The 11,052-nt window shown below is 37.1% G+C and overlaps 1 protein-coding gene across 1 annotated transcript in view; it reads left to right on the top strand.

Moving 5' to 3' along the window:
• DDX60 (DExD/H-box helicase 60) overlaps nt 1-11,052 on the top strand; it is a 305,952-nt gene that overhangs the window by 182,692 nt on the left and 112,208 nt on the right. The gene's annotated exons all lie outside the window — the stretch shown is intronic.

Below are 11,052 nucleotides of genomic sequence, written 5' to 3'. Positions count from 1 at the left end.
GTGTATGCAGGCAGGTATATAAACAAGCCTGTGTGTGTTTGTTTTATGGAAACATTAGTAGAACTTTCTAGCTTGTAAGTGTGTGAAACTTGCTAGATAGCTATTTGCCCTGTAGGTAATGGCTTTCAGTTATGCCATCCTTACAGTGCTCCCCCATCAGGTTTTACATAAACAAGTCATTGAACATTTTGTAACAATTTCTAAAATGTAAATTATTTACATAGAGAACTCTTGCTGCTTAGGTGGGTGACTCCAGTAGCTTATAAATACTTTAATAACAGAAATAAATAATTCATGCAGATTTCTTTTTAAATCTGTTGCTATGAAATCCTTTAATATTCTGAGTGAACATGTTCTAGGGATTGTTGGCATTTCTTGAATGTATGTAGGATTATTTATTACAGTGTCTAGTTGAAAACTACTTGCATAGGGAGAGCCCCCCAAACTAGACAAAAACATTTCATGACAAATAAGTTCTCATTTCAGTGATTTACTTGGGCTCAGATTTAAGATTGTGGCCTATTCTGAACCACACTCAGCTCATTAAAGGCTCAGCACAAGCTTAGGTACTGCTGAATGCAGGAGGAGTTAATATGTGCTCAAGTGCTTTTTTGAACAAAATGCCAGGCTTCCACAGCCTCTAAAACTCCTCCCTGAATGCAGGTTTTATGCTGCAGACAGAACAAGCTGCAAGTGCTACTGCAGACTGTTTAGCTGGAAGCTACTTGCACCTGATGTGGCACACTCCTTGTTCAGGGAGTTTAAAGGAGAAGGGAGTGTGTGGAATTGCTATCAGGTTTCCCTCTTTCCAGCTTTTCTTACTTGCAAAGCCCTGCATTCTCATGGAGAGAGAAACCATCAGATGTCAGCATGTCTAACAGAGAAGAACCTGCTGCACTTCTTATCATCTGTGCAGGCCAGAATGAATAGGCTCTCCTTGCACAGTTCTGGGTTTGCTAAATTGCTTAGAAAGAAGATCTGGAGATGCCTTACTTCTGTGATAGTTACTAGCCTTTTGCTGTGTTCTTCAAGCATTTACAGTAAGTCCAGAGGGATCCAAGCTGGATTTGCAGTACTAAGCGGGAATTTAACTTAACAATTGGAAACTTAGCTGTTGACCTTTTGTTGGTGAATACTATTTTTTCAGGCTGAATGTTTCCTATGTTTCCTTAGTAGCCATATTGTATATGGAGTTTTTGCTCTTCTTTTGTCTCTTTTATGCCTCCCCCAGCCTTTTCCCAATTTTCTCTTTTATACTTACGTCCTCTTCTAACTACTCCATTACACCCTTCGCTTTCCAACACTAGAAGATGCCTTGCAAAATTTAAGATAGAATATGCATACATCAAGTATATATAGTTAATAAAAATCAACCCAAACCAAAAAAAAGCAAACAAAACCATCACCCTCCCTGAAAAAAAAGTCCCAAACCTACCTCCTTGTGTTACCTATCCCAGCCCTAATTCTTTTGGTTTATTTATTTATTTACCCTACTCATTTATTTTCCTATGTCACTATATTTAAACCCTGCCAACAGAGTATTTGGCTAAATGTGATTCTTATTCTGAAACAGAGTGAAAGATAGATTTCTCTTTCTTATAAGAAAGCAATTGGATTAAAATTCCTCCAAAACCAATGTTGGAAATATAAAGTCAAAGTAGTCTAGTAACAGTTAATCTGTTTCCATCTCCTCAAACTTCTAAAATGACACAATAAGCAAATAATCTGTCCACTCTAATGCCTTGGGACATGTTGGCACACAGATAATTAGGAAGTTATTTTCCAAGAGAATGTCACTGTGGTTTATGTAGCCTGAATATGCTAGACAGAAGGACTGCCAGTGATTCAGCTAAAGATGTGAGCCAATGATGTGCTTGTTGAGAGGGTTCATCATCATTATGAACTCAACAACAGATCTGTTGCGATGTTAGGACAATTAGGGTGATGATCTGCTCCTTCACAAATGTGCAGAATCATTATGAAAAGGGAAATTGATGAAAGCATTAAAGTGAATGTAAACTTGAACTGGATTTTTTAAATTAAAGAGGAATTTCCCATGAAGAATTGCAGGACCGGTCTGTTACATTATACATCAATCAAATATTTACAGAATCTTTTTTTTTTATAACAAATATGTTAACTACTCTTACACATTATTTAAGTATTGCTGATTATTTACTTACTTTTTACCTCAGATTACTCAATATGCATCCGAGGAAAAGATCATGAGCATCTGAAGGCACAATAGGCTTTCATTAGGGTGAAGATGGTTTTATGGTAGTTTCCTATCTGACTATCTTTTCATTTAGAGGCTATATTGTAAATAAGAATGAAAAACAAATGGAAATTAGTCGAAATAACTCTAATATACTAAATAAATAAAATGCCTCTATTTGAAACTGGAATCTTCCATAGCTACTTTGTGTGGAATGTTTTAAAATTTGTCTTGTTTCATAGTGCTGGTAGAATATAAGGCTCTGCACTTCTCTCCTACACTTGTTCTCTGCTTTGGACCATGAGCTCACTGCATCCAGAGTAGTATTTGATACAGAGGTGCCACTGCTTACAGCAATATGTAATCAATCCTTTCTCACAAGGTTGCGCTTGAGTTTCTGTTAAGCTGCAAGGAAACCATTGTCTTTGAATTTTTGCGGTGGAGTCAAAGGTAAAATGAGAAGGTAAAAAGTGTGCTTGATTTGTAACAAAAGAAATGTGTAATTTAATGACATAACAGGAAGTGATTAGGTTGGAAGGGTTAAATGTCACTGTTCCTTGGCAGGGGAGTAGCAGGGAGTGTTGGCATTGTCAGCATAATGACATGGCCAAGTAGGGAGGGAAGCGTGGAAGGAAGGATGCCAGGAAACCTTGCAAACCTGGTCTAATTCCACCTAAAATGCTTACTAAGGGTTTATGGTGTTAGCATTTAACCAGTATGATAATGTAAAGAAATAGAAAATCTATCTTTTTTCCTTCCATTTTTTTTATTTTTGGAAAGGTTAATTTTAATAGTGCATGTATTTAAATTGCTCCAACTTTTCTGGACTCGCAGTGCTATATTTAGTCCATTGAGAGTATTACTTTTGGTATTTTATTTGACTTACATGCAGGCCAGAAGAGACCTCAGGATGCTCTTATTGTTCTGTGATATTTTGAGAGATTGTCATTGGATTTCAATGTGTACGGGTGCGATCAATTATTTCCCTTTGACACTGCTATTATTACATACATATTCTTCAGTTCATGTGTGCTAAATTTGTTATTGATCTTTAGAGCAGTATAAACAGCGTGCATTTATTTAAATGTATATACATGCACAAGGAGGTAATTAATTTACTTGCTATTGATTTGGTTTTGATTCTGGCACACTGTTCAACATTACATTTTGTTATTTATGCAGTAATGTTCTGATGAAAGTTGTAAACCCAGAACTTTAGTAAGCTTAGTTTTGCTGTTGTAGTAAATACATTTGTAAGGCAGATGCTCTGAATGGTGCTCTCTGCACCTATCTTTATACAGGGGAATGTAAAATATAACTTTTTTCTGAAAGTACAGCACATAAAACTGCTGAATTTACCTCAGCATTCTTGACATCAGCGTACAGACTGTGATAGATCAGGATTCAGAATGATGAGGTATCAATCAGCTAAGTTTAATCAGTGAGGAGCCCCAATGGTACTATTCAGATATTTAAAATTACATGCTTACTATTGTACTGATGTGTATGGCTCCTCTACCAGGAATATCCAGTCAAACCAAGACAAATTCCTGCAAATTCAAAAGCCAGACTGCTCAAATTAGCCATTTGTATATGCTGACCTCTGAGAGGTTTGAGTTACAGATGCTGCTAAACTATGGAGGCGATCAAGATTCACTATGTGTTTGTGCTAACTCATAGACCATACATACATGTGTATTTACTTTTGGACATGCATTGAAGTGAATTGCTTATTCATGAGCCAAGTTCTGCATGAGCAAAAGAGAACCTTTCTGCCCTATTCCTCCTGACAGCCTGTTTTGTGTCAGGAGAGATAGTCATGCATGCTGTGTACAAGGACTGTGCTTACAGCTTATCATTTTATATTACAGCACCACATAAAACCAGGAAGAAAGGTTCATTCTGAATAATTTTCATTTATCAGATTGTCAGGGTTTTAGCCCAGCTGGCAACCAAGTGTCATGCAGATGATTGCTCGCTCCCTGCCCCACAGTGGGATGGGGGGGAGAGTCAGAAGTAAACCCCACAGATTAAGAACAGTATAATAACTGAAATTATGTAAAACATAACAATAACAGTAATAATAATATAGTGAAATAAAACAAAGAGATAGGAATAAACAATAAACACAAGTGATGTGCAATAAAATTGTCACCACCTGCCAACCGATACCCAGCCTGACCTGAGCAGCAATAGGTTCCTTTTTGGTGACTCCCCCCAGTTTATATACTGGGCATGACATGCTGTGGTATGGAATACCTCTTTGGCTAGTTTGGGTTAGGTGTCCTGTCTCTGCTTCCTCCCATCTTCTCATGCACTTCCTCACTGAGACTGAAAAGTCCTTGATTGGAGTAATTATTACTTAACAACTAAAACCATCAGTGTGTTATCAGCATTGTTCTCAGATTAAAGTCAAAACATGGCACTGTACCAGCTACTAGGAAGAAAATTAACTCTATCACAGCTGAAACCTTTTTCCTTCTATTTTTCTGCTAGTATTTTTACATGTGTATTTCAGTGAAGATGAGTTTTGAATGAAACTCAAGGTGTAACATCATCGTTTTCAGTGGGTGTTGACAGAAATGGCAATCTGATTCATAAACACAGAAGAAAGATCAGTTTTCATACAGACTTGTATTTACTTGTAATTACTGTGCAGGGCTACTAAAATGCAGTAGTTTACTCTTAAACTAAGGGTGTATTTTCAGCAGCTCTTTTAAGACATGGGGGATATATTGTGCCATGTTTATACAGCAGTATGCATAATGGCTGTGATTTCTCTTGCTATGATTGTCTACATTCCTTTTATGTTTGCATGTTTATTACATGTTTATTGCATGTGATTACCTGAACATCTGCTTGTACCCCCCTAAAACTAGAATTTTGTTAAATGTAGTGGTACTCTTCATTCTAATATGGATTGCCAAGCATTGTGTAAAGGGAATATTGTTTCCCTTATCTTTATGCCCATTTTGCAAAGGTACTTGAAGTAGGAAGGGAAGCATCTCTCTGAAGTTCTGGTTTTAAGCTCTGAAAATAGGTCATTGGCTTCTGAATCACTTATGCTCTTTGGAAACATTGTTCCAATGTCCAATATTTGTTTTTTACTTGAATTAATGATTTCAAACCAGAAGGTAAAGAAAATGAATAATTGTATAAATTTTGTGGATGAGAAATGTACGTAATCATGACATTCAGCAGTGATTATTTAATGTTAAAATATTTAAAGTGCAATTTGTGACAATATATTAAATTCTATCACATTTGCAATTCATTTTTAATTACAAAGTATTGTGAAGAAAAATAGCATTTTTGTTTCATTTTCATGTCTGTTACAAAAAAGAAAAAAACTCTCTGTAATAAGTGGCACATTGTAATGAATTCTTCTTATATTTAGGAGAATTTTTCTGTCTTTGATAAAGTAGTATATAATTGAATAGATACTCTTCTGTGAATTAGCAGTAAATTAGCAGAGGGCTAAGAGGGGGCAGTGCTTGACAGATCCATTCAGCTGCCTTCTGGTTATGGGTATGGATCCGGCTTTGCCCTTGTCTGCATGCAGAATGCCAGTGTTGGTGAGAGAGATGATTCATCCCTCCACTGCTGGTAGTTTTGGTAATATGACCTAGGTACAAAAGCTGAAACATGCACCTTCAGGCCATTTGAAACTCGTGATTGCTAGGAGCTAAGGCCAAAACCATGGCTTGCACTGAACAACGAAAGGATATTTGAAACTTTAAATGGACTTTTGACCTCTACAGGGCCCTAAAGGCGTCTTATGACAGATAGTAAGAATGAGCAAATTAATCTGTTGTACTGTTAATAGCATAGCTAAAGAAAAACTTACAAGGAAACTGTGGGAGAAGAAAATCTACTTGAATAATGTGAAGGATGTGTGAAAAATTGGATGGGCTCTGACTTCCTCCATTAGTACTAGACTCTTAAAGAAAAAAAAATAGGGGTAGAGAAAAATGGTGAGACCTGTGATGGTATGCACCAGTTGGACTATTCTGATACAGATATTTGACTCTGTCATTGTGAAATAGCGTTGGTAATTCCAAGTATATGTGTCTTTCCTGATACAAAATAGGAATAATCAGTTCTGTTGCTCTGAGGATGTATTTTCTCCTACTAGGAAACAATTTGGTGTCACTTGTTTTTTTTTCAGTATGTAACATTTTGAGAGGCAGAGGCACATGCAAAGTATGTTTATCCAGAGAGCTGTAATTTTTTGCCTAAATTTTGCATAAAATATATTTGTGTGTCACACACACAAAAATATTTATACATTTATATTCATATAGGCAAAAATGTTTGAATCTGAAAAAAGTTAGCAAATCATTTAATTAAGAATCAGAAAGTATATTATTTGACAAAATGCTGCAAGAAATGGTAACTGGCCAAATTTCCTGAAGTTTATACATGATCTGTAATCTATGTTTAGTCAGAATTCCTCAGAAAGTACTGGGAACTCTGACAAACCAGGACTGTGGGGAGAAATTCTGGCAATTTTGAACTTAATAGTAGCAACATATTTGCTAGAATGGCAAAAACATTTCATCACAGAATGCAAACCAAAGGCAGGAAAAACATCTGCAGTTAAACTGATTACTCAGTTTTTATATAAATTGAAGTATATATTTATATATGAGAGAATGGAAACATACGACAAAATTGTCACCACCCGGATGAACAATTTCACTTCCGACTGTGCATGTGTGTCTTGAAAAAGCATTTAAGTCTGCAGTTGGTCCTTCACCTTTTGAGCATTCTCACAGATGATTCTTTGAAAGAACAGGTTAAGTAAAGACTGTAATGAACTGTAGATTTATAGTTCATGAGTTATGCTTAGTGTCCATCCTTCCATTGAAAATAAATTTCTTGCTGCTGGAGGTTTCAGCTAAGTTCCGGTTACTCACAGAGTAGCTAGCAAGCTTCGGCACAGCTTGGTGAGGGTTGTGAGAACACTGACTATGTATTTCTGTGAATCTATCAGCAATTCCATTCATGAAGGCCTGGTGATTGCATAGTATGGGAAGAGGATTCTTTCACTGCAGTGACACAGATACAAGTGTAATCATAATTTGCAAAACCTGCTGTCTTTGGAAGATGGTGACCATCTGATTAAAATGAAGCCCTGATGTAAAGCACAGGCCATAATCTCTCTGGCTATTCACTCAAAGGGAAGATGTGACCTGGAGGGCACTTGCTATTTATATAGCAAAAACATTTTAAACAAAAATGCTGACCTTTCTACATTTTGAAGATTTAAAAGATTAATGACACTTGGTGGTGAATATGATGTACTCTTTGCCTGTTGATGTAATCTTTCCTTATTGTTGGGGGCTCTGTCCTATTAACTGATATCAAAAAAGAGTTATTTGTTCCCCAGGTGAAAAAAAATCCATGTGTTCACTTGTGTCAAATGATTACAGCTTCACTGCTGCTTCTAAGTATGTTTTGTCACCTAAGTAACAGGCCTGGGAAGCCTAATTATTTTTCAGTAGCAGTTAAATGATTTAATGATTTACAGACCTGGAGTTTTCCATGATGGATCAGCTATTCAGACTATTCCTGCTTGTCCCATATAACACTTCAGATCTTTGATTTGGTTGAGATACATACCAAAAAAAAAAGGAAAAAGATAATTTGAAAAGGCTACTAGACCCTTTCAGCAAGCAAAACAGCACGCTTCCTTCATGCTGACTGCTCAAGCCGGCTGTTTCTCACAACATTCAGTCGCAGAATCCATCCATACTCAGACACTGTCTCTCACCAAAAGACACTCTTATGCCTTGCCATCTGCTGTGTGCTGCCTGTTCCTGCAATAAAATGGCTCCCCCAGTTTTGTCAGATTTGACAGTTACTTCTGTTGAGATTGGTGATGGAGTATGCTTCGGAAAAGTGTTCCTTTTCCCACTTCTTCCCTTGGATTGATTGTGTCTTACTTTCATTTCATATGTCGTCCTAAGTGACTCGGATGGATCTTCTAAACAATGAAGACTGATGAACAGAAAAGGTTGTACCTGAACTTTGTCATTAAGTAACAGTGTAGAAAGGGTTTGCTTTGAATTTCCTACATTCTATTGAGCTTTTGGTAGAGCTGCTTATCTTCACTAGAAAACCACACCTATTAACTGGACACTGTATATATTTTCAGAAATATGTCGCAATGATGGTGGAGGAAGAGTGAGTGAAACAGCAAGAGATAACTATCTGCAAAGATCATAAATAGCAGGGGTGTATTGTATGTGAACAAAATGCACTTTCATGAGGTTCAAGGAAATGACAACTTTGTCATATACATATTTCACTCAGATCTATCAGCTAAGACACATAAATACTAAGCTGACAGTTCATACTTCTCCTTTCCCAATCAAATGTGAACTTACAAATATTAATCCTGTATTTGTTCCAGTAGAATAGCAAAACGAGATATGTTAGCACAAATTAGCAACTTCAGTGACTTCTGAAATATTTTTGACGTGTTTCTTTGTCACTGCAATGCTAATTTTATGTTCAGTCTTCGTCTCATTTCCCACATCATCATTGTTTGCATTTTGAGAGCTAAGTCTCTAAGCAAGTGTCAGTGACACACAGATGATTTCCAGTTCCATGTGCACCAGCTGCAGCACATCTTCAATGAACACCATGGATAGAGGAGGCTTAGATACACCAAAGATAATGCCAGTGCATCTGTGCATAATCTGGATCTTCATGACCCCAGTTTTTTTAATTAGCAATATCCACTACTCCTATCAACCAGACATTTCAGGTGCCTTGCTCTTTTTTGTGGATGAGGATTCTTCACTGTAAAAATGACCAGAATTAATAGCCAAATTAAAAGGGTGTACTCTCAGATATTAATTCACTAACTGTGAATAGCAAAGTAAGAAGCATCCTAATACAACAGATAACTGTTGAGCTGCTGAAATCCTAGATAGGACATCTAAGTAAAAACATTACAGTACATTCAAAGAAGGCCTGTTAAAGCAGGGAAGCATGCTCTATATCTGTGGTAATTATGGCATCTCTGTAGTGCAGTGGATACGCTGTGTCCAGACTGTCATGCATGCATGATTTTAAATGCGCTGTAATTATTTATAAGAGCTGAGAGGCTGGCTTGGTGTGGTTTGAAAAATAAACTCCCTGATGATTTGAAGATATGGGCCCAGGACTTGCTAGCTGGAGCCCTTCCTAATGATCTGAGAAATAGCTGCAAATCTAAACCAAATATATGAAGCCTGCAGGCTTTCCACAATGGTTTTGGGAGTATATGTTTTCGGAAGCCTTTCTGAATACATTTATAAACTGTGCATGTATGTCTACTTTCTATGTAGGTGGGGTTGTCAATATTATGCTTGACCTTACTGTGCAGTTGAATTTAGCATATGCAAGTCAATCAAACCATCAGGAAATCTGCTTTCCTAGACAGGGCCTTCTAACAGAGGATTATTCTATATGAAACTACTTTTACTCCGAGTGTGCAGTTCTTGGGACAGCAAGGGGCATTGTGGTTTCACAGGAAAACAGTAACCATTAGGAATAATAATCTTTTTCCACATGGGCAAAATGTTCTAAGTTTTCTCATGTGTATCTGGGAATTTAAATGTAGGTCTTTTTCTGAAGAAGCTCATCTCTGCTCTGTTAGCTGCCTGCCTGACGTAGAAGCACAGCAAGCATTCTGTGAATTACCATTTTCAAGTGTGGATGTTCTAGAAAACGGAGAGAATGCTGCAACGTGTCTTTTCTGTGTTAAATCTGTAGAGGTTCAGATCTTCTATCTAAAGACTTCATACTTGCTTCCCTTAGCTTGCACAATCTATCACAAAACCCCCAAATTTCTATCAGAATTTGCTATCATAAATGTAACAGAAATCTCACAGATCTGTTACTTCAGATGCTGTATTTTAATGTAACTTTGTAGGAACTTGGTGAAGCCTTACTTGTTTGCAGCAACTGATGATTTTATAGAGGTAGTCACTGTTATATGTACTTACATGATTGTGTTTTTTATAGTCTTGTCAAGAAGGCATTTCTAGTATCATCACAAATTGTTCAGAGGAACCTGCCAGGCTCTCAGTGCATCTAAAGGAATACTTAGAAATATTTGTGTTCATCATTTTGTATTAGTTTGGGCATGTAACGCTTGTTTGCGCGATTAACTGTTGTTAAGACTTTGTGCTCTCACAGATTCAAGTGCTTGGTATACTTTTTTTTTGACTGAAGAGAAGGATTGCTCCTATTAGAAGGCAATGTGAATAAACAATAGAATCAAGATTAATGCATTGTCATAATCTGCAGTTATAACAAATGTAAAAAAGCTATAGAGAGTAGGAGCATGAGTGTTTTTTTTTACATCAGAGGGCATACAGTCTTCTCAATGCCTTTTCTGTATAGGCTACTGTCCTTTTGTGAAAACCCTATTGTGTTGCTGCTTATTTTTGCCTGTATTGCACTGCCAGGTGATCTCTCTGCTGTTTGGAATGACAGTCCAGTATCGCCACAGGCTGGGGCTCATTAAGTAGAGAAAAGAGACCACCTCTGTCCACAAGACCTATGGGCAGTCATGCTAGGCAAATTCTGTGATGGGAGACTATATAGTTAGCGTTGAGAAAGACTGTGCAGCTGGAGCCCTCAATTCCTGATCTTGTGGGGTGATAATAACTTTCTGCCAGTTGCAGGCAAAGCTGTCCCATATCAATAAATCTTCTAAAGTAGATTCACATCTGTAAGGGACAGAAATGATGTGCAGCAGTCGCTGTCTTTCTCTGTCACTGTACTTTTCTGTTGGCACCTCTTTAATCTATGATCATGTTTTAGAATGTGTTTTAGAA

This window comes from Pezoporus occidentalis, unplaced genomic scaffold (genome assembly GCF_034315485.1).
Source record: "Pezoporus occidentalis ecotype Australia unplaced genomic scaffold, CSIRO_AGI_Poc_V1 ctg1, whole genome shotgun sequence".
In the NCBI taxonomy this organism is placed as follows: Eukaryota; Metazoa; Chordata; class Aves; order Psittaciformes; family Psittacidae; genus Pezoporus; species Pezoporus occidentalis.
The sequence above is the reverse complement of the archived record's forward strand: the minus strand, read 5'-3'. Positions and strand labels throughout refer to the sequence as shown.